Raw genomic sequence first — 21164 nt, 5'->3', positions numbered from 1 at the left:
CTGCAGTGATGAAGATTCCTTTGTTTCGATGTGCGACCTGTGACAGAATAAAAGTATCATCAGCTCGCTCGAAATGTTTAAGCAGTTCGAGTGCTGAAATGTTCTAAGCAAACATAGGTGGTGTGTCGTGCACGGTGGTATCGTTCGGCTTTCAGCTGCTGTTTAGTGGGTTTTAGAAAAAGGAAAGAGTTCGAACTAATATTTCTCCAGCTCCAGGACTTGCTTCGTCCTGGTGCCTGTGCCATTCTGGCCTGTGCAAGTTTATATCTCCTACGTCCATCGACGCTGTCTGGTCGGGAGGTCGCCCCGCTAAAGACGCTGGAGGAATTTCTGGGCTTCAAGAAACCGCTGCCGTGTGCTGTCGAACCTCTCAAAGACGTGAAACGGGACGAACCGAAGATCCTTTTCTGCCTCGACATGACGGGAGGCTCTCAGGACGATAGGTCAGTAGAACCCCACGATCTAAACCGGTTGAGTGATAACTTGACGCGCGCGGGCGCCGATGTCAGAACTTATGACTCTTGAAAGAACGAAAGACAGCCAATGTTCGATGCGGAAAAGTACATACTATCATGTGCAAATTGAACGCGGGCAGGATAGCGAAATGGTTGCTTAATAGATTAAAAAGATTTCGGTTATTTGCATAGTCCATCCGTAGCCACGCGTAGCTGTCACTCGTGCAGCGATGGCTTGTTCGTGCAAAGATCCGAAGTAATGTCGACCATTTTTGGACGGTGGGCTCTTTGTATTCCGCTATAATATTTGTGCGTAGTAGCGCGCGAAGTATAAAAGAGTAACCAGCTAGCAGGGCGCTGTTTTTTATTTCCCACGACTGCATATACGTCGCTGTAAATGTTAAGTGAATTTTGTCGTCACTTATTTTTGTTACAGATTTAGTTCTCGTGAGCACGTATGAACACCCCTGTTGTTGGCTTGTGTATGCGTTTTGTTCTTTCGCAGTTGCAGATATTAAAGGCTACCTCTCGATCGTTTCCTAATAGGTTCATCGATGGCTGTGACAAGTCTGACAGCTACCGGTTCCATCACTGGCAGCTGATCAACAGCTTCATGTACTGCTCACATCACCTGGTCACAATTCCGCCTCCCGGTTGGGTCTCCACAGGCCACAAGCATGGGGTCAAGGTTTTAGGTGAGCAACGTTGAGCTGACCCTTTACTTTCACTAACGATGAGCTCAGTCCATACAGTGGTTCAACAGGACTTTTGCTTTCAGTAGCTACAGCTTGGTTACTTCCTTTCGTTTTTAGTAAACACAGTTGGTAACTTCCATCGTCAGTGCTCTCTTCATAGTTTAACCATGGCCTCTTGTTATTCATTAAACTTTTCAAGTTTGGTAAACTCTTTAATAGCCAATTCATGCCGCTGTGGTGGCTCAGTGGGTGTGTCACTCGGCTGCTGACCCAAAAGATGCAGGTTTGATCTAGGCCGCGGTGGTCGAATTTCGATGGAGGCGAAATTCTAGAGGCCCGTGTACTGTGTGATGTCAGGGCATGTTAAACAACCCCAAGTGGTTGGAATTTCCGGAGCCCTTCGCTACGGCGTCCCTCATAGCCTGAGTTGCTTTGGGGCGTTAAACCCTCATAAACAATAAATCATTAATAGCCAATTCATAAAAGAAGCAGTGCTTGAGATGTTCTTATCTCATGTGATAAGTGTAATATGCCGCCTTCCTGTCGCTATTACAGGGGCTATCTGTTGAACGCTTTTAGTATGTAGGACTACCCGACACAGGATCGCTAATGCGCAACACCCTAAAACACTTGCACTACTTTTTGGGTGAACAAGCCTGCTCTGTAACACAGCAGCTTCAGCTCCTCTTGCTGCCTCGGCTAATCGAGCCTGTTCATGAGGAGCAGCAGAGACTTTCCCACCAGACTGGATGTTTGAAACAGAGTTTTCTCTCTTGACATGCAGCCTACCTAGTGCTGCTGGCCGTAGTTCCTAACAAAGTATCTTTCATCATCGTCATCAGACTAACTACGCGTGGTGTCATTCTGACTTTTGTGCACGGGGTTCTGCAGAATCTCAGTATTTCCATGCATGCACATGTCTTATCAAGAGCTGCTGGTATATAAAGAAGGCAGAAATAAACACATGATCATTTGCTCCTATGTCGGCCATTTTCTGGACACACCTAGGCATCAGAAGTGGATTAATGTTCGCCTTCCACGTGTCTCAGAGTCATCGTCGTGGCACTCGAGTGACGGCGGCTTGTGCAATCAACACCCGCCCGTCTGGCTGCCACATTGGCAATTCCTCCGCCGGCAAACTTCAACTTCAACCCGACCTCAGAGTGGCCTGAAGGGGTTCAGGAGTTCGACAACTACCAATACACGACAGGTCTGAACAGCAGGTGAGAAGAAGTCCCAGTCCAGACGCTGGTGTACACCATGGGCAAGAAAGCCAGAAAAAGTTTTCAAACTTTGGGTCTCTCGGAAGCAGAATGAAAAATCTATGAGACTGTGTGCAAAAAGTTCTCTGCATCAAAGTTTGTAGCAACAAAGCACATGGTGCATCGCGTGTGTTTCCATCGTAGGCAACAAGAACCTGATGAGGCAGTTGACCAGTTCATAACCATCGATGCACTGACAGACAGACAACTGCAATTTTGCTACATTCCAGACACACTTGATCAGGGACAAATTCGTCATCGGACTTGCAGATGCCGCGCTGTCAGAGTCGCTCCAGATGTGTTGAGTCTCTCTCTTAAAGTAGCATTAGCAAAGACTCCCCTCAAGGAGTCTACTCAGTAATAGCAGTGGTGACTATGCCCCATTGTGGCAATGTTAGAGGCGATCAAGTCGGTATCTCTACGGATAATGCCTAGGGCCTCGACCTGCAGCGGCAGCAACGGTCGCCAACCTCCTTTACACCTGGTACTGGAAAATCAAAAGAACTTGCAGCAGTACTGATATAGTGGACGCTCGTACCATCCAAGCTCAGGTGCACTACTTGGGCAGTGCGATTTCTCAGTTGGAAAGCCAAAGGACACTTTGCTGCAGTTTGCGGGAAGAGCTCTCAAAGGCATGAGGTAGACGTTTCTGCACTTAATTCAGAGCAAGAAAGTTGTATTGTAGGAATCGTTAGTGGTTCCAAGGCTAGATTAGTGCATGTAACTATAAACAAGGTGCCAGTGTCGGCTAAGGTAGATTCTGGAGCCAAACTCTCTGTTGCTCTGCCCAGTTTCTCTGGAGTTCCTTCACTCGCTGCATTAACGATGGTAGGATGTCAACAGGTTCGCATGAACGGGACTTCTGAGGCGGATGTGGTCTGGAAGCAGCAAGCCACACGACAGACACTGTACGTTATAGATTCGATGCACACTGTTCTTCTGGGGCGTCCAGTCATTGAGGCCCTGGGCGTGGTGAAATTTGTTGATGTGCTGTTGGATGAAGATCTTGAACCCATGTTATACCCCCAATTGTTCTCTCGCCTTAGCAAGATGTTCGGTGAATACACCATTTGCCTGAAGACGGAGGCTCCATCTTTCGCCATGTGCACACCTCGTCATGTGTCCATTCCTTTAAGGGATGCCGTGAGAGCACAGTTGAGGAAGATGGAACAAAAAAGAGTAATCAGAAAGGTTGATGAGCCTACCGAGTGGTGTGCGGGCATCGTGCCAGTGCACGTACCGTTGAGCAAAGTGCGCATCTGCATAGATATAGCCCAACTGAACAAGAGTATTGTGGGATCGCTTCGTGTTGCCAAAAGTTGATATCTTGGGCATATTGGTAGGAGCATCATATTTTTTTATGTTGGATGCTAATTCCAGCTTCCATCAAATTAAACTGGCAGATGTGTGTCAGGTGCTCACCCTTTTTATCGTGCCTGTCGGTCCGCTAGCGATTTTGATGGTTACCATTTGGGATAACTTCTGCCTCGGAATATTTTCAGAAGCAGATGCCAGTGGGCTACAGGGAAGGGATAAAGGAGGGAGTGAAAGAAGACAGGAAGAAAGAGGGGCCATAGTGGAGGGCTCCGGAATAATTTTGACCACCTGGGGATGTTTAACGTGCACTGACATCGCACAGCACATGGGTGCCTTCTGTGTTTCGCCTCCATCAAAATGCGGCCGCCACCATCGGGTTCAAACCTGGATACCCCGGCTCAGTACACAAGCGCTTTAACCGCTGAGCCACCACAGTGGGCATTTTCAGAAGTGCATGGGCAAAATCTTGGATGGCTCTCTGGGGCTAGTGAACCCAATAGATGACATGATGATTCATGGCACATGTAAAAGTGAACACGAGGAGAGGCTGCATGCAGTTCTAAAGAAGCTCTCTTCAGCCGTTGTCACGCTCATTCGAGCTAAATGTTTGTTTGGAATTCGTGAAGTAGCGTTTTTGGGCTATGCTGCTGACTTAACGGGTATCAAACCCGACCATAAAGAAGTGCAAGCAATCAAATAGAATAGATAAGGTTGAACCATCAGCAGTACCAGACACTCGCATTTTCTTGGGCATGGTGAATTATTTGGGAAAGTTTGTTCTAAATCTAGTCGAGCTATCTGTGCCGCTCCGTGAACTGCTCTTAAATGGCAAAGTGTAGCATAGGGGCCAACTGCAGGAGAAAGCGTTTGCTTGTTTGAAACAATTGGCGTAGTCAGTAAAGTGTTTTGCGAAGTTCAATCACACACTTCTTATGGTCTTATTGGCTGATACATCTTCACTTGGTGCAGAGACTGCGTTTCTCAATTCTCAATTATTGCATACAGCCACCGCGGTGGCTAATAAGTGGTTATGGTGCTCGGCTGCTGACCCGAATGATGCGGATTTGATCCCGGCTGCGGCGGTCGAATTTCAATGAAGGTGAAATTCTAGAGGCCCATGTGCTGTGCGATGTCAGTGCACGTTAAAGAACCCCAGGTGGTCAAAATTCCCGGAGTCGTTCACTACGGCATCCTTTATAGCCTGAGTCGCTTTGGGACATTAAACTGCCATAAACCAGATATTGCATACGTGGACAGAGTCAGCTTTATCAGTTTTCTTCTGGTCATGTAAAAAATGCCTCATTTGCCTTTGACCATTCTGTCTTCACAGTGGTAAGTGAAGGATAAATACAGCTGATCGGTGGCAAACAGAAAAATGGAGAACTTAAGACCAGTGTCCTGAGATCAGGGTCCTATCTCAAGGATTTTGTGCTTTTGGTGTATTTTGTGCCACAGTTGCGCGCAAATGTTTTGCAGAAAAAGTTTGTATGTCTGCCTTTGTTCACGAGCGAGAAGCAGCGCATAATGCAGGTTGGTTCAGGCAAGTGATGATGGAAGGTGCCTTATTCTGTGTGGGTACCATTAACTGAAGCTCTTGTCCTTATTCCATATCAAAGCAGTGTTAACACAGGCAACAGTGAGTAAGAAATTAAAAATTTGTGGTTCAGCGAGCTGTTTTCACTATACTTCGGCGTGCCATGCTGCTTTCCTGTGTCTTGGTTATATTTGCGCCACTTTCAAAGCCAAATGTCACAGCTTTGAATTCCTTATGCATCGATGCTGCTTGCAGATTCGTCACCACCTAAACCTTTAGTATAAGTTCTATGAATCATGTGTCGTGACAGTCAAGTCTCACCAAGGTAGTGCCTGCATTAGCAAAAGCAAAGCAGGCCTGAATTCGAAGGCTCACCTAATGTTGGATTTGATGGGCATTCTCAGGATGCAGGTTCTTGCATTAACTGACATTTTCATTTTGCTGAACTGGTTCTCATCTTTCAGGGACCTTTACCATGGAGCCAGGGCCAGGTGCCAAGGTCCTCTGCAAGATCAGTAAAGCCAAACTAGTGCCTATAGTTGCGTCCCAACTGGCCCAGATTGCTGCTTCAAGGAAGTTTGATGGGTGACTTATCAACATCAGGAGTGGGATGGTTAGTGGCATCTGTAATTCTGTGTCTCCTCCTGGCATACATTAGCAGCAATGCTAAGTGTGGTTAAAAGGATTCAAAGGCATCATGTTGGCCGGTTTGCTGAGAAAAGTTGTTAACACTGCTAGGTGTATCTTTTAGCCTTTGCTTTTGTGAGTTGCAAAGGGTGCCTGTTTTTGACATTAACAATTATGTGGTTGTTTTTTTTATTTTCCATGGAACATTCTAGTGCTTTTGGCTTTCAAGGATGGTTGTTCTCGTGCTGTTAGCCTCATGGGAGCGTAGATTTTGGTGTGTTGGAAGATGGCTGCTTATCGCCACAACAGAAATAGAGAGTCCTGTGGAAGCTCACATGCATAGTTTGAGGCATCAGCTGGTTAGCAGGTGTGATACGTGCTGCATCACTCTGGCATTGTGACTGCAAACTGCTATAGATGGCGTGTGTGCATGCGCACGTGTATGTGCGGTCACAACACTTTCCAAGCTCTCCAGCATGGTCTTGTGCTGCTCGCCGAGACACTTGCTGCTGCCGAGCGGCTTTAAAGACGCAGCAATATCTATCACAGCTGAAGCGTTCACAGCAACTGGTTGTAGGTTGACCGCCTCGTCTGCAGTCTAGACGAAGTTTAAAGCATGCAGAAACAAAGCTAGCACAGTGCACACACACAGAGTGTACTGTCTGTATACTTGGAGCACAGCAGCGCAAAAGAGGGAACGGTGATTAGGCATGTAACGCATGCGACATGACTGGCTGGGCCAGTAAGGCATACCATATGATTGGTATTCGGACTTCTCAAATCGCTCTCATTGGTTGATCACCAACCATGCACTGCAGCCCCGCTTTCAATGCAAGGACCCCTGTCTTGTTTCCACCCAGTTACTACTTGCACCTTAGGTGCTTTTGCCCAGCCTGCTCACATACACGTAACACGTACTGATTGACCTTGTAGCCCATAGGCGTGAGCTTAGCCGGCGATTATCCAGCTTTGATGCACTGCAAGATGCAAGTTTACGACGCATCCTCATTCATTAGATCTGAGTGCTTGGTGCGACTGCAGTTGTCCATTTGGCGGAGACCCAGTGCCGTTGCGCTAACACATGTGTTGGCATTAGCACTGCTCTTGTTCGTATTGAGTGAGTGTTCATTATTACTTTGGCTGTTATAACTGTATATGGAAAGTGGTGGGTGGTGGTCGAGCATTTAACCTGGAGCACTCTACTAAGGAACTGTGATGGCCTGTTCACAGTTAAGAGTCGCTGAGAGCATGCGACCTTTATGGTTGAAAAGCGATAGTTGCAGGCCAGTCACGCACTGCTCGATTTTCTAGCTTTTCAAGTGTGATTCACTAACCATTAACCAATCGGTTGTGCCTCAGATGTGCATGAAAGCTTGTTCCACATCCGTCTTCTTGTTTCCTGCAAAAGTCAAGACCGGGAACTCTCGTTATGGGTTAGACCATTCGGGAAGGCGACAACAGCCGGTTGCACACCCTTCCCAACTCACATGTGGGAATAATCTTTAAGTAATCTGTAAATGTGACAAGAATAGCAGTGTGCATGGAGAGACAAATGTCATTCTAGCTGTCAGTAGGTCACTGCACATGATGCGCGAAGGTTATGGGTTTGGCTTTCACCAGTGGCACATTGTTTTTCGTAATGCTTTGTGAGATTATATTCTTTGTAAAATGATCACCCAATTCCCACCTCTGAACAACAAAATAACCAATAGTAGTTGTGTTTTTCTATGCATTCTCTCACTACAGAGACTGCAAGAAAGTATACAACTTGTAAAGCATTGGCACAATCTTTTTCTTGAAAGTGCAGCATGTGTAGTCGCTGCATAAATTGGCGTTATTCGGCAGAGAATGGCATGTGATTTGTTATTCGTTATAGTAACAAATGTTGTTAGCCCCTGTTATGCACCACCACCAGATGGCACCACCAGGTGGCCTGTGTGAGTTGGACACTGTGTTGCCTTACCACCAGGTGTAGCACACGAGAACTCCCGTTTTTGCTTGTGTTTGTTCCACAGTTATTCCTAATAAATGGCGTGGCGCCATGCAGGCTGCATGTCATCTCTGCTCGCCAGGCACGTCGTGTTAACCACATTTTATGCTGCTATACCTCATGTTACTTAATAGCCAACAGGTTATAGGCCCACGACGACGCCGTGCCAGCGTGCATTGTGGTAAGCGACATTAATAGCCTCTGAGAAGTGACTTAACTACAAAGACGACGATGACGAGAATCCATACTGCTGATGTGAAACTGGAAGAGCGGTTAATGTGTTAGGCTGTGCTGCAGAACAGTAAGCTAGTGAACTAGCAAAAACTGGGTCGACTGTTTGTGGAAGACATCACCGAACCAGTATGTGTGTTCCTGCTTCGCTCGGTGCCGCAAGACATGCAAAGCGAATCCAACACAAGTTCATCATATTGAACAAATTGCTATGTTCCTGAGGAGTGCCCCTGGACCAAATGTTTCCTCTCTATAATAAGATTCTGGACTTAGCAGCATAATTTGCCTTCCCTTGATCTTGCGAAGTCTGGCTGCAGATTTACATAAAAATTGTCTTTAGGTGATGGTCACACTGGGTGCATACTTTGTAGGAATGTGATCTCAAGGAACACGAATACCTTATTTATTCAATTTAGGTCATTTTAAGCAGTATGTGCACAGGGAACACGGTTTCCTTGTTCATAATGCCTCCCTTCATCACTTCTGTGTTGATTATTTATAGAGCACGTCCCGTTTGCCCCACTATGGTGGCGGTGGCTCAGTGGCAAAGTTTGGCCACTGAGCGTGAGGCCATGTGATTGAATTCTGGCTGTGGCCACTGCGTTTGATGAAGGCGAAACACAAAAGTGCCCATGCACTGTGCAATGTCGGTGATATTAAAAAACTCCTGGTGAAATTAACCGAGAGCCCTCCTTTATAGTATTTTTCATTGCTGTAGCATGCTTTTTAAGTGTTAAATCCTGCATGTCATAACTTATCACATCCCATTGTACCTACTGATCTTACTAAGCAGTCAGCGTCTTGTCTGAAAGATGCAGGTTCAATCTCAGTTGCGGCGGTCACATTTCCTTGGAGGTGAAATGCTAGAGATCCTGTGTACCGTGCGATGTCAGTGCGTATTAAAGAACACTAGGTTAAATTTTCCGGAGCCCGCCACTAGGGCATTCCTCATAGCCCGAGTCGCTTTGAGATGTTAAAGCCCATAAAGCCATAAAGTTAGCTTCTTGCTTTGTACAAACTCTCAAATTTCTCGGAAATGATGTCTTTCGAGCACTTTGGCTATGTCTTAGATAATTGTCAATAACTCGGTCATTTCGACCTTGCAGCATTGCAAGAAATCTCATTTTATTTGCCACTTTTAAACTTGCGCTTTGAGGCTTCAGTATTACGTATCGACAACTAAACACATTATGTTGCATTAACAGCTAGTGCTGGTGCATTGTGGCTGCTCTTGCTGCTTTGCCTTAAACCCCACATAGCACTGCTGCTTTCAGTCTTTTGCTCTCTTCTTGGCTTTTTTGTCGTACTGACATGTCACAGACAACGTAGCTGCAAATTAGGCCCACTGAAATAAAAATATGCGTGGACTCTTTGCAAATTTTTGCTTTACGTATCAATCCGCCGATGGCAGAGCGGCAAGCCTGCTCGCGACTGGCTGAAAGGCACTCCATGCGTTGGTTGTCTCCTATTTTCATTGGTGAGTTCAAAAAAAAAGCAAAAAAAAAGTTGGAAGCCGGGGCGTTTAATTCGATTTAATAGGGAAATCGGCCGCACAGGACAATAACTCGAAGTTTCTAAGGATGCTTGAAGTCTGTAGACCGAGTCCTCGCGGTAAAAAGATGAGCTCAGAATCTTCTTTAGTGCACCTTTATGTGCCATCAGCTGCAGTGTTCAGATCCATAGAGGCCTGCGTTTATTTAGCGCATGCAGACACCATGTAGTGATGACAGGCAGCATGGATGGACTGGGAGACTTGAATGTCGCTGCGTACTTGCTTGCAATTCCAGAGCATAAGAAGCGGGACTCGGGGTCCATATCGATGGGTATCTGTGTACAGCTAACAAAAGCACTGGAACCACCTTAAGACTAAAGAACAGCATCTGCATATAAAGGACGCAACTTTCTCATGATGGAGAAGGAGCCACTGGACATGTAAGGGGGATTGACAGGGCCTTCTTTCGGTGATTAGATTTGTTTGTTGTTAATGGACTGTGGCGCCTAGGAGGCAGTTCAGGTTGCAAGAAGGGACGGAGTGAGGCCTTGAGAGTCCTTTTTGTCTCGCACTCGTCTGTGGATTCAGTGTGAGGGTGTTCAGTTGTGCATATTCCTGCATCACCATGGAAGGAGCAGATTCAATTTGGCACCTACTGTGACCCCTCAAAGTGGGCACATGTCGTCTGTGTGCAACATTTATTCAAGTTCTCTTTCAGTCTTATAAAGGGGGACATATAGTGCTTTGGAGGGTAGATGTGTAGGCTGTGTAGATGTGTCCGGTGCGGTGTCTAGCTCCTTCATATAGTGCTTTGTGTCTCGAATAAGGGAGCCACCACCTGGCGGTATGTTATGTTTATCGACGCAACAAAGGTCGTTCAAATGGCTGCATTAGCCTCGAAGGATGACAAATGGCTGAATGGCATATGTGGAAATACGAACAATAGCATTGCAGGGCCGCTTAGCAATCTTATAAATGGCATTGTGCCACCTGTTTTCAGGATAAGGTCTGTGGCCCCTTCCTCTTGGAGTTCCTCAGGGCTGTAACAACTGGAACTCACCGCTCCATGCCCGGCTCATTGGTCATCTGGTACGACAGTGTGCTGCTGGATAGCAGGCTGGACTGGCAGGGTGAGCTCAACAAGAAGAACGCGTGCTTCTTTGACCTCTGCGATGGCATCTTTCTCGAATACGACTGCACTGAAGAGATGTTGCAGCAGTCCGCGGGCAATGCTGGCAGTCACAAGAGTGACGTCTATGTTGGCATCATTGTGTTTGCACACGAGACAAAGCACCTTGGCGGCAATGAGGCAGTCAAGGTGAGTGCAGCTTAGTCAGTCCTTTGGGGCAAGAGGGGCCCAAGTAGATCAGTTGAACAGAGAATCCTGTAGTTGTTGAGAGTGAGAAGAGCAACGTGCATGCTGTTATATTTGCTGGTGGCAGAAACAAACAAAACACGAGCGGCTGGTGTGAGTGGCTCGTAGCGCAGTTGGCGGTGGCACATAACGGCTTGCGACAGCGGCGTAACTTACCCTTTGAGGGTCGAATTTTTTCGAAGAAAACTTTCCCAGATGGTCAAATTACTTTATTGCGAATTTTGAATGTACAAAATGTGCAAAATCAGAGTCGTAAGAATCATCGGTGTCTGTGTCGAGCGAATGGGCAGTGCGTTCGACCATGTCGCCGCTTTGCCGTGCATCTAAGGAAATCGAAGGAAAATCAGCCAGTCCTTTGGTGCCTGTTTTTACTAAAGCGTGGGATATAGATTGTGGGCCGTATGAATCAATTGAACAAAGACGCCAGTAGTTGTTGAGAATGAGGAAAGTGCAGGGCGAGCATGCTGCTTTATATTTGCAGTGCAGAAAAAAATCCAAGTGTGCACAAACATAAGATAAAGCAAATATTTTCAGACACCAAGGAAAGTACACCACAGCAGTTGTGCTGTCACTTTTTGTTGGGAAGTAATTTTATTTTTGCAGATTGGAAAAAGTGCATGGCTTTTATAGAGTAAAGAAGCCCACATATTTTGAAGGGAACCAGAAGTTCAAGATTTTTATGTCCTGGTTTTGAGGCAGAAGTGATTTTTATTGTAAGCTCTGAATGTGGCTGCTGATGTCTTTGAGAAAACAAATGTTAGGTGCTGGCATATGCCCCGCCGCGGTGGCTCAGTGGTTAGGGCGCTCGACTACTGATCCAGAGTTCCCGGGTTCGAACCCGACCGGGGCGGCTGCGTTTTTATGGAGGAAAAACGCTAAGACGCCTGTGTGCTGTGTGATGTCAGTGCACGTTAAAGATCCCCAGGTGGTCGAAATTATTCCGGAGCCCTCCACTATGGCACCTATTCTTCCTTTCTTCTTTCACTCCCTCCTTTATCCCTTCCCTTAGGGCGCAGTTCAGGTGTCCAAAGATATATGAGACAGATACTGCGCCATTTCCTTTCCCCCAAAACCAATTATTATTATTATGCTGGCATATGAATTGCATGAATGTTACTCGAGCAGAAAGAGAGTGCATTACATTTTTGTAAATGTGGCATTTTGCATGAAATTTGTGCTGATACATCCATGCACGGTGCTGCTGTTTTGTGTAGGTGGATTTTGTAAGCATTGGCTCTTTGTGTGTGTGCAGTCCTTGAATGCGCAGGATTTGCGCCATCTTGGACTTAGTGTTTACATACCGCTCCGTAGTGTCTTTCAATTCATCTAAGAACCCTGTATGAGCGAATTAAGTTTGTCCACTTCAAACGAAACCTTGAAGTACACTCTTTTCAAGAAAGAGGCTGTTTTTTGATGTCGTCTTTACCAGCTGTGATGCAAATCCACCTCTGATGCACTAGGCTTCTGCCTTCCACTGTAGAAGTGGGAGGTGGCTGTCGATAACACTAACAGTACGATGCACTGGTGGCCTCATTGTTGGACTATGTGCCTCAAGTTGGTAAAAAATAGTAGTCAGAAGCTTAGTGGGGGATAAAATGAGTGAGGCAGAGCAGCTTCCCCCATTTTAGTGCGACAGCACTAGGATTGAAAATTGGTTTTTGAAAATTGAAAATGGAATTTTTCGTTTTTGGGCATACGTATGTATGTCCCTGAGCCCTGCTTTGGGGCAGTCGGCCCACCTGCCCACTGGGCTGTGAGCAACCTGCCAGATGTGTCCTCCTTGCAGGCCTTCACCTGGGTGAAGGCATTCAAGGTAAATGCCTTCAGGGCATAGGCCTTTTAGGGTGAAGACCTTCATGGTAAATGCCTTCCATGTAAGTGCCTTTGGGTTTTAGCTAATCCTTTTGGCCAAAGGCCTTAATGGTAAAGGCCTTTAGGTCAAAGCCCTCTAGTGTAAAAGCCTTTAGGTCAGAGGATGCTTTCTCATTCACAGCACATAAGGACCTTCAGTGCCCACCGTAACTAGTGCTACTGCACGATATTCCGCGCTTCGCCATGCTAAGCCATCTGCTAATTTTTTTCCTCAACAGCATGCTGAGTGATACACTTGTCCTGAAACTGCATCGCTGCTGGTGGTACTGTATTGAAAAATGACATGCTGTCAGGAGCGAGGGCGTTCAGAATTTTATTTGAAATGTAACTTCTTCTAGTGAGAGCTTCAGGCACATTAGAACCGTCTTCAAGGAAGCCAATGGGTTCATGGGCCCTGAGTCGGGAACCACTGCTTTAGCCAGTCCACCACTCTCTAGGATCGGCGACCAGTGCCTTGCCGTTTACCTCCTCTTGTGCACAATCTGCATGCTGACTTGAATAATAATAATAATTGGTTTTTGGGGGAAAGGAAATGGCGCAGTATCTGTCTCATATATCGTTGGACACCTGAATGGCGCCGTGAGGGAAGGGTAAAGGAGGGAGTGAAAGAAGAAAGGAAGAGAGAGGTGCCGTAGTGGAGGGCTCCGGAATAATTTCGACCACCTGGGGATCTTTAACGTGCACTGACATCGCACAGCACACGGGCGCTTCAGCGTTTTTCCTCCATAAAAACGCAGCCGCTGCGGTCGGGTTCGAACCCGGGAACTCCGGATCAGTAGTCGAGCGCCCTAACCACTGAGCCACCGCGGCGGGGCGCATGCTGACTTGCAAAAGCTTTGAAGATGCAGCGTTTCCAATGGGGGAAGGAGCAGGTCAAGGTCATGAGGAAACAAAAAGGCGTCATAACTCTTTCACTCTGGGTAGACACCTAAACCATGTGACTCATTTTACAAGTAATGTTTATATTTAATTGAGAGACTATATTATTAGAGAAGATTTTATTTAGTGCCAGGGAGACATTGTTTGAAAACATTGAGTTGCACTGTTACATGTCTTGATGTTCAGGCTCAGATTACGCGGCATGATGTAAGCATGCATGGCAGTGTGTGGCACAATGCATGACATATCCAGCTACTAATCAGGAGATTCCTTTTCCAAATTTTGGCAGACTCGTCTTTCTTTTATGGTGTCTTGCAAGGGAAGGTCAGGCGGGCTTCGGACATCTGAGGTGACACTCAGGCAAGAGAACTAGAACATGCAGTTCTCACTGTAAGATGCAAAGGAAGAGGAAACAGTTTCTAATTCCACTATTGTTTATGTAGACTTGTGTGCATTGTGTAAACATGTCTTGCTTAGCATTGTGGTCGTTTTGGCTCGAGCATACTGACTTGACGAGCGGCCCGTGTCATTCATTGTCTATGGTGGTGCAACGGGGTCAGTCCAAAAAGATGTCTGCGGCCACGGTGAATGCAACCCAAAACTTGACCATCCAGGCTTTTATGTCGGTGTGTCAAATGCCACCGCTAGCGCTGAAAATCGGGGAAGAGTAAACGGGTTTATTGGTTAAAGGTGCTTTGCTAATAAAGAAATGTGTATGGACATGCTTTGAAAGCGGTAGACATGTTCTAAATGCTGTGAATGCCAGTTTCTGGAGTGATGTGAACAATTGCACATGTGTTGTTCTTTTTCTTGTGCCATTGTCATTGCGTCGCCATTCTTTAGCAACATGAACCAGCTCGCCCAACAGTTTTTACACGATAGCATATAGAGCTCGTTCGTTTGAAAAGCCGTCGGCGTTGTAGCAGTTGGCACCACGTGTCGGAAATTTTTAAAAAATTATATCATGGTAATTTGTCGTTCCAGTTATTTATGATTGATTGGTGTGTGATAAGCAATGACGAGTTAACGGATTCATTGCAATTAATTGAATAATAAAAAATGAAGAAATGAAAAAAAAATTGAAAAAGGTGGTTCAAAGGTGTCAAAATGCTCAGGATGAAAAGCCAATGCTTGGTGATGCTAATTAAGGAAATATAGTGTGTGTAATTTATCAAATAATTAATTGAAACAATTGAAAAAAATGTCAAACTGCTCGGAATGGAAAGCCAATGTTTGCTAATGCTAAGTATCGCTGTGTATCGTCGTTTTAATAAAAGAATCCTGTAAAAAAAAAATTTTTTAGGAGTCGCATCAGCATCAGATGACGCACCAAACGGAGTACACTATGGCATCAACTCATAATCGCAGCATAGGAATCCTCCAACATTTTTTTTTATATATATAGGGACACTGTCTAATGCTTTCTTCTGTACTGCCTTGATTCCCTTCCCTTTCTCACTTTGAGGCACTGCTGGGGCGAGAGGAACAGGACAAGGGAAGTGGTTCCTAAATTGTTCACGAAAGCATCTGCAGCAGTTACTAAAATTTTTGGACAGGTCTTTGTCGGGAAATTGCACAATTCTGCCTATAATGGTAAAAATCCTCGCGAGTAGAATTCTGCGCTCAATGCACATGAGCAGTTGCAGGTAGCAGCCCTCCTTGTTTCTATTGCTCTGTGAGAGTGGAGTGGGCACATTTGCTATTTCGCGTTTTGGTTGTTCGTTTAACCCTCAAGGCTTGTTGAAAGAGTTGCAGGCGGTAGTTACGAAGCTTCTTAACAGATGTGTAATAAATTTAGTAATAAGAAACAGTGTGAGTAAAGTCACTGGTTTTCTAGGTATGCACACGCACACATGCAAAACAAACAGGCAATACGTTTTTTCACATGAATGTGTCATTGCAGGAGGTGAGCTCCATGCCCTGGTCCGACCTGTCCTTGCGGCAGCTGCAGCCTTGGGACCAGGGGCACTCTCTCTGTGACGGCTGCGGAGTGGCCGAGCTGTGCACGGAACGAGCGTACAACAGAGGTGGCTGCCTCCTCCTGCCTGTCACCCCCGACGCGGCCAAGCCCAGGGCCAGCCCTTACTTCAGGTGAGGCAGCAGTTTTGGAAACTTGAGAAAGCAGGTTTTGTTACCTTGAAGTCTCCATGTGGGGTATAGTAGGAGAGATATGTTACTTAGATGATCAACACAACAAATATTAACCCAATGGCAACTAGAAACTGCAATGGCATGGCAAGGGTAGAGTGATGGCAGCAGTGTTTTCAGAGAAGTCGTTTCAGTCTGCACCTTTGTTGATGTGAAAGGAAGCTGTAAATTAAGATGACCGAGTGAGCGTGTGACACAGTGCAGATGGATTTGCACTCGGGTGATATACCGCAAAAGCCATAAGTAATATACTCCAATGCACTTTGGAAATAGTTTGGACCACGAAAAGGCTGACAGCGTGCCAACAAAATGAAATGTGCGATGAACTGGGCTCTGCTTTCAAAGTGTATCATAACTGAAGATACGCCATTCACCTGCTGGTCACTGGGAAAGACCTCCAGGGAAAGGATGCACGTTGAAGTATTGATGCTGCTCTCCCTCACCATATATACTCGCGTAATTTGCGCACTTTTTTTCATTAAACTAAGGCTTCATAAAGGAGGTGCACAAATTATGCGAAAATTTTGCGGACAAATCCTAAAAAATTCCACAAAGGTCATAGTGCGCAATATATTGTTGCCTATACTTTGGCTCTGCAACCCGCACCCCTCGCTGGACAAAAAAAAAAAGTTGACTCGAAATATAAGACGCACAGCTCCTCCCGCCCTGCGTTATATAGTTTCTTGCGGGATGGCATGATGGTGCGTGCGCAGCTCAAAGCAGTAAACATGCAAAAATATGGCTGCAAAGCCAGCTGTCAGTGGTAGGTGGAAATAACAGACGATAAAATGGTGCCCTCACGTGTGGCCCTCCTGACTAGTGGCACACCAGCCAGCAAATGATTCGATATTTTCGGATTCTGGCGCACAGGCAACTGTTCGTCTGGGAAAGCGACCGTCAGCGCGAGCGAGCTGGGTAAACAGCGTGCAGTACCTCCCCTCGCCACTCAGACCTTTCGCAGCCGCACGCTATCGCACTGATTTTCCCAAGCCTGCCTTGCTTGCACCCGCATGCATGCTGGTGGTCTAGCGCAGCAGGGAGCGTAAAATGTGCAAGTAAATGTTTTTTTTTTTTTTTTTACAAAACTGGGTATTCAGTATTCGTCTTGGAAGAAATTGAAAAACCTGGCTGCTCTCTTTTCTTTGTGTGCACATGTTGACTGTATGTGGGCAGTTAGTGGTTGGGTTGTTCACAGCAGATGGCGCCACTAGGAGTGCCATCATGTCCCACCTTCTTAGTTGCCATTTGCAATGCATGATGTGCAGTGCGAACTTCTGTAGTGTCAGCTTGTGTTCGGACGCCTGTCGTGTTTATTGTGAGAACAGTATCTGATACATGGTGTCCTGTTTTGAACAAAGCTCTTTAGGGTAACTGACGTTTCTTCCTGTATCCTTAAGCACCTTAACTTTGTTATAACCCTTCGACGCCTAAGTAATTTATTTTATTCATGTAGTACATACTGCTAGCCTCATGTGCGAGGCTGTTGCAGGATTGGGCCAGTAAACACTTACAAAAACTCATATAAGAATATAAGAAGGCAGAATATAAAGAACCTTATAAACATTTAGGTGGCACCGGGGAGCATATAAAGCCAGTATTAGTACCAGCAACTCATAAAATTCACAATCTGAAACAACATGAAGAAACAGGGACAAAGCAGCCGTGAGAGACATGTTTCACAATATAAATACAAAAATGCAAGAAATACAAAGAAATAGAACCAACCATGAGAAGCGAAGAGAGCATTATATATGTTTCAGTCGTGACTAGACAACTGCGAAGCAAAGGCATTGAGAGACGAGAAATTAACAATAGGGTCAGGCAATGAATTTCAGTCTCGAATTGGTTCTCATATCCGTAAAGCTGTAAGCCTTGGAAAACTATTGTGCAGTATAGTATTTTACTTTTCGGTGTGTTCACAATGTTCCTTTTAACATGGAATGATGGTTTGGACAGTTTGTTTGTTGTACCTGCATTGCTGTACCTGTTGTTCAGCTATTGTGAAGACTTGGCGATCCTTTGCATTTTCCTAGCACCCTGCAGTTTATAAGTTTTTTTTTTCTGGTGTTTGAACATTCAGTGTCAAGAGCAAGTGAAATTTGCAGCCACCATAACTATTCATCACCCACACTTGGTCCACCTGCACTGCCGGCATGACCGCAGACGCTGTTTTTAGATAAGGACAGTTGGAAAACTTGCCTATAACTTGCCCCTGGGAATCGGCCCCACTTCCGTTGCTGTTTTCATCTCAAAGAAACGCAAACTCCATCTCTAGGGTTTTGACAGTGCCGCGTTAGTTTTCTTTGCTTTATCCAACGTTATCTAAGAACGTTGCTCAACGTTTTTAGATAAGAGCAGCCTGACACAGAGCAGACCCAAAACGGGTGCCTCCTAAGCGGTGTCGCTACGGTCGCTTTAGGATGGGCACGTCGTCTGCTACTTGCAGCTTGAGGATCGTGAGCAGACGGTGACTCGCGTGCATACAGAAACGTATTGATAATGATTACAAATGTAAATTGCACCTTTGTCTCTCTTGTATTAATGAAACAAGATGGCTTAGTAGCATTCATAACCATAACCTTAACCGGACGTTGAAGACGCGTTGGCAAACAGCTTATCACATGCGTGTTAGATACACATTCAAGAAGTAAAGCTACCGTGCTCACAGTATCGATCACTTTACTTATAGAGAATGCCTCAACCACCAGGACGATCATATTTTCACCACGACTCATTAAAACAGGAAAAGTGGCTGAAAAAAAAGTTAAAAGTGAATATGCCACAAGAGAAAAGAAAGAAAAAGCATTTAGTGTCTTTTTGAGCTTTTGCCTGGTTTTATTTACAGACACTCAACTTTTTGTGATGTAATCAATAAGGGAAGTTTACAGTCTACTTTGCACAACTGCATATTACACACGGGAGAAACCCAAACTACGCGGAAGTAAGCGGCACGTCGTGTTTCTCTGATTTTGCCACGTGGAACCACGGAAAGAAGGGCTTTAACATTCATCCGAGATCTACAGCCAAAAGCTCAACTCCAAACATCGTGGCCTCTCGTACCGCAGGCGTAGAGTGCACGCGAACTTTGTAATACGTGGACGAGCGCGGCGTGAAGCAGCCGCACCCGGCACACAGGATGCGAGGCGCGAGCCAGCGTAAACCAGTTATGGAGCAAACTCTCCACGTGATCAAGCGCAGCCAATGGGCGTAGCGGCGGCGAAGATAAAACCAAGTAAACTAACGAGGTACTGTCAAAACCCTAGAGCTGGCGCTCGCGTCTCTTGGAGATGAAAGCGCCAACGGAAGTGGGGCTGATTAGGGCAAGTTTTCCAACTGTCCTTATCTAAAAACGTTGACCGCGGAGCCATACCAGATGTTGACGGGCGAGGTAGCAAGCACAGCCTCCTCCTCGCGATAATATTGGCAGCAGCAAGCAACCACTTTTTTTCAGCAGCAGAAATCAGTTCTGTACCGACTGAGCTTTCCACTCGGTTTTTTGGCGGAACCGTGCAGCACGGCATAGGATTTCGCTCACTCTTGGTGCTGAATGCCAAAGTATGGATGTCCCTTTAAACAGTTGTATGTTATATTCATAGTCGCACGATAATTCTATGAGACTTCTTCGGTTAGTTGGCATTTCTTCTGCTATTATTCGTGGCCTTTTTTGATTTGAGGTGCTTTTTATGTGGCTTATATACTACCTTGAACCTTCAGTGTCTTGTAGCTTGCTGGATTTTCTCTCAAGGTAGTTGTGACAATGTGTGGCATGCGTTCTTTGACAGGTTGTTTGCCTGCGACATCCCACTGGGCTCCCTGAGTGTCAGCTACGCCTTCCAGATACCCAGGCAGCTCTGGGAAACATGACGTGGCTCTTATTTTGAACGTTCGCATGGCATCGGGCGAGAAAAAGAAGCTGTTGCTGGGTGTCACTGTCTTCGTGCCTGAGGGCGAGGGGTGTGAAGCAATGCAAGATGTGTCTGCTGATGGCTGGCCAGATGCTGTCGTGCATGGTTGGCAGACAAGGTGTGTAGTCATCATCATCAAATTACACCCACTGCAGAACAAATGCCTCTCCTAATCTTCTCCAATTATCCCTGTCTTACTCGAGCAGTAGCCGCCCTACCACAGAAAGTTTCTGCCGTCATCTCTCGACACCTAACTGGCTATGTCTGACTGTTTTCTTTTCCTAAAAACCCACCCTGTTACTTTAACAGACTGTTGCTTATCCGTTTACCTCATTACGCGTCCTGCTGGCAGAAACCTTTATTTCCACTAGATTATCATTGACACCAGTTTGTCCGATAATCCATTTGCTCTTACCGGCCTACAGCACTGCTCGATAGCGCCACCTCCCACTGGAAGCATGATGGTGATTGCACTTGTGGGGGTTTTTAAATAGGGGGAGATACATACTTTTTCCCCACGTAATCGCGGCTGACAAAGTTCAAACCGCCGGACCCCACCTTGTGATCACATTTGCTACCAAGTGCACGCTGACCATGGCGTGCCTTGGTCTAAGGAAAACAAAGGAATGACAGTCTGGCTGACACAAATAGGCAATTATTTGCTACAACAGCAACGCCAGCTAGCAACAAAATACACTAAGGAATTGAGGTTGTTCGACTCACTAGCAAGGTTACGAGTGAATGTTTGCCCACATTAAATCAAGGGAAAACTCCGAAGCCAGACGGGACGACATGCAGGAGCACATTCTCCCCACCCCTTCGTCACCTCGCTGGCGAAGAGCAGAGCGCGCGTTGTTCATAAGTCCGTAGGCGGCGACGTTCCCCAGCCCAAGAGAATGTCGTCTTCCCCGCGCTCACGCGCAGTAGTCACGCCGTCCGCGGCGCTCGTGTCGCTGCGACGCCGGCACCCTCCCTTGTTAGTTAAGGTAACTAACTTGTGATAGTCACGGGGCGTGCCCCTACTCGAGGCGATGCTGTTGGAGGGTGCATCGCGGGGAAGCAAACCAAAGGGGACGTCGTGAGGCAAAGTCCCCACACACTTTAAGATAACGAAACCAGAACTGCGGATTGTGGCCGGAAATTGTTTGGATCCTTATATGATACGAGGTGGAAATTTTACTTGCTAAAATCTGGTAATTATGGTAACCAGCCTACTAGTCAGCATGTTTTAGCTCTACTCTGATGCGCTATGCTACTCACAATGCTATGCTGAAAATGCGCTTTTCCAACTCAAAAAGCCTATATTTAAGAACTGCTGCACATCTTAGGCTAAACACCCAATATGTGGGTTTATATTATACTCCGGTTTTAAGGTTTTCCTT

At 46.1% G+C, this 21164-nt stretch overlaps 1 pseudogene across 1 annotated transcript in view; it reads left to right on the top strand.

The window, feature by feature from the left end:
• The window catches only part of LOC144102494 (uncharacterized), a 35841-nt pseudogene that overhangs the window by 66 nt on the left and 14611 nt on the right, over positions 1-21164 (top strand). The window contains exons 2-9 of the transcript XR_013308214.1: positions 118-443; positions 1002-1150; positions 5728-5876; positions 10604-10935; positions 12709-12791; positions 14207-14355; positions 15567-15820; positions 19660-19900. The product of XR_013308214.1 is annotated as an uncharacterized LOC144102494 (transcript). The remainder of the gene's footprint in view (positions 1-117; positions 444-1001; positions 1151-5727; positions 5877-10603; positions 10936-12708; positions 12792-14206; positions 14356-15566; positions 15821-19659; positions 19901-21164) is intronic.

Source organism: Amblyomma americanum, chromosome 8 (genome assembly GCF_052857255.1).
Source record: "Amblyomma americanum isolate KBUSLIRL-KWMA chromosome 8, ASM5285725v1, whole genome shotgun sequence".
Classification (NCBI taxonomy): Eukaryota; Metazoa; Arthropoda; class Arachnida; order Ixodida; family Ixodidae; genus Amblyomma; species Amblyomma americanum.
Note: the sequence above shows the minus strand (reverse complement) of the source record. Positions and strands in the feature narration are given on the sequence as shown.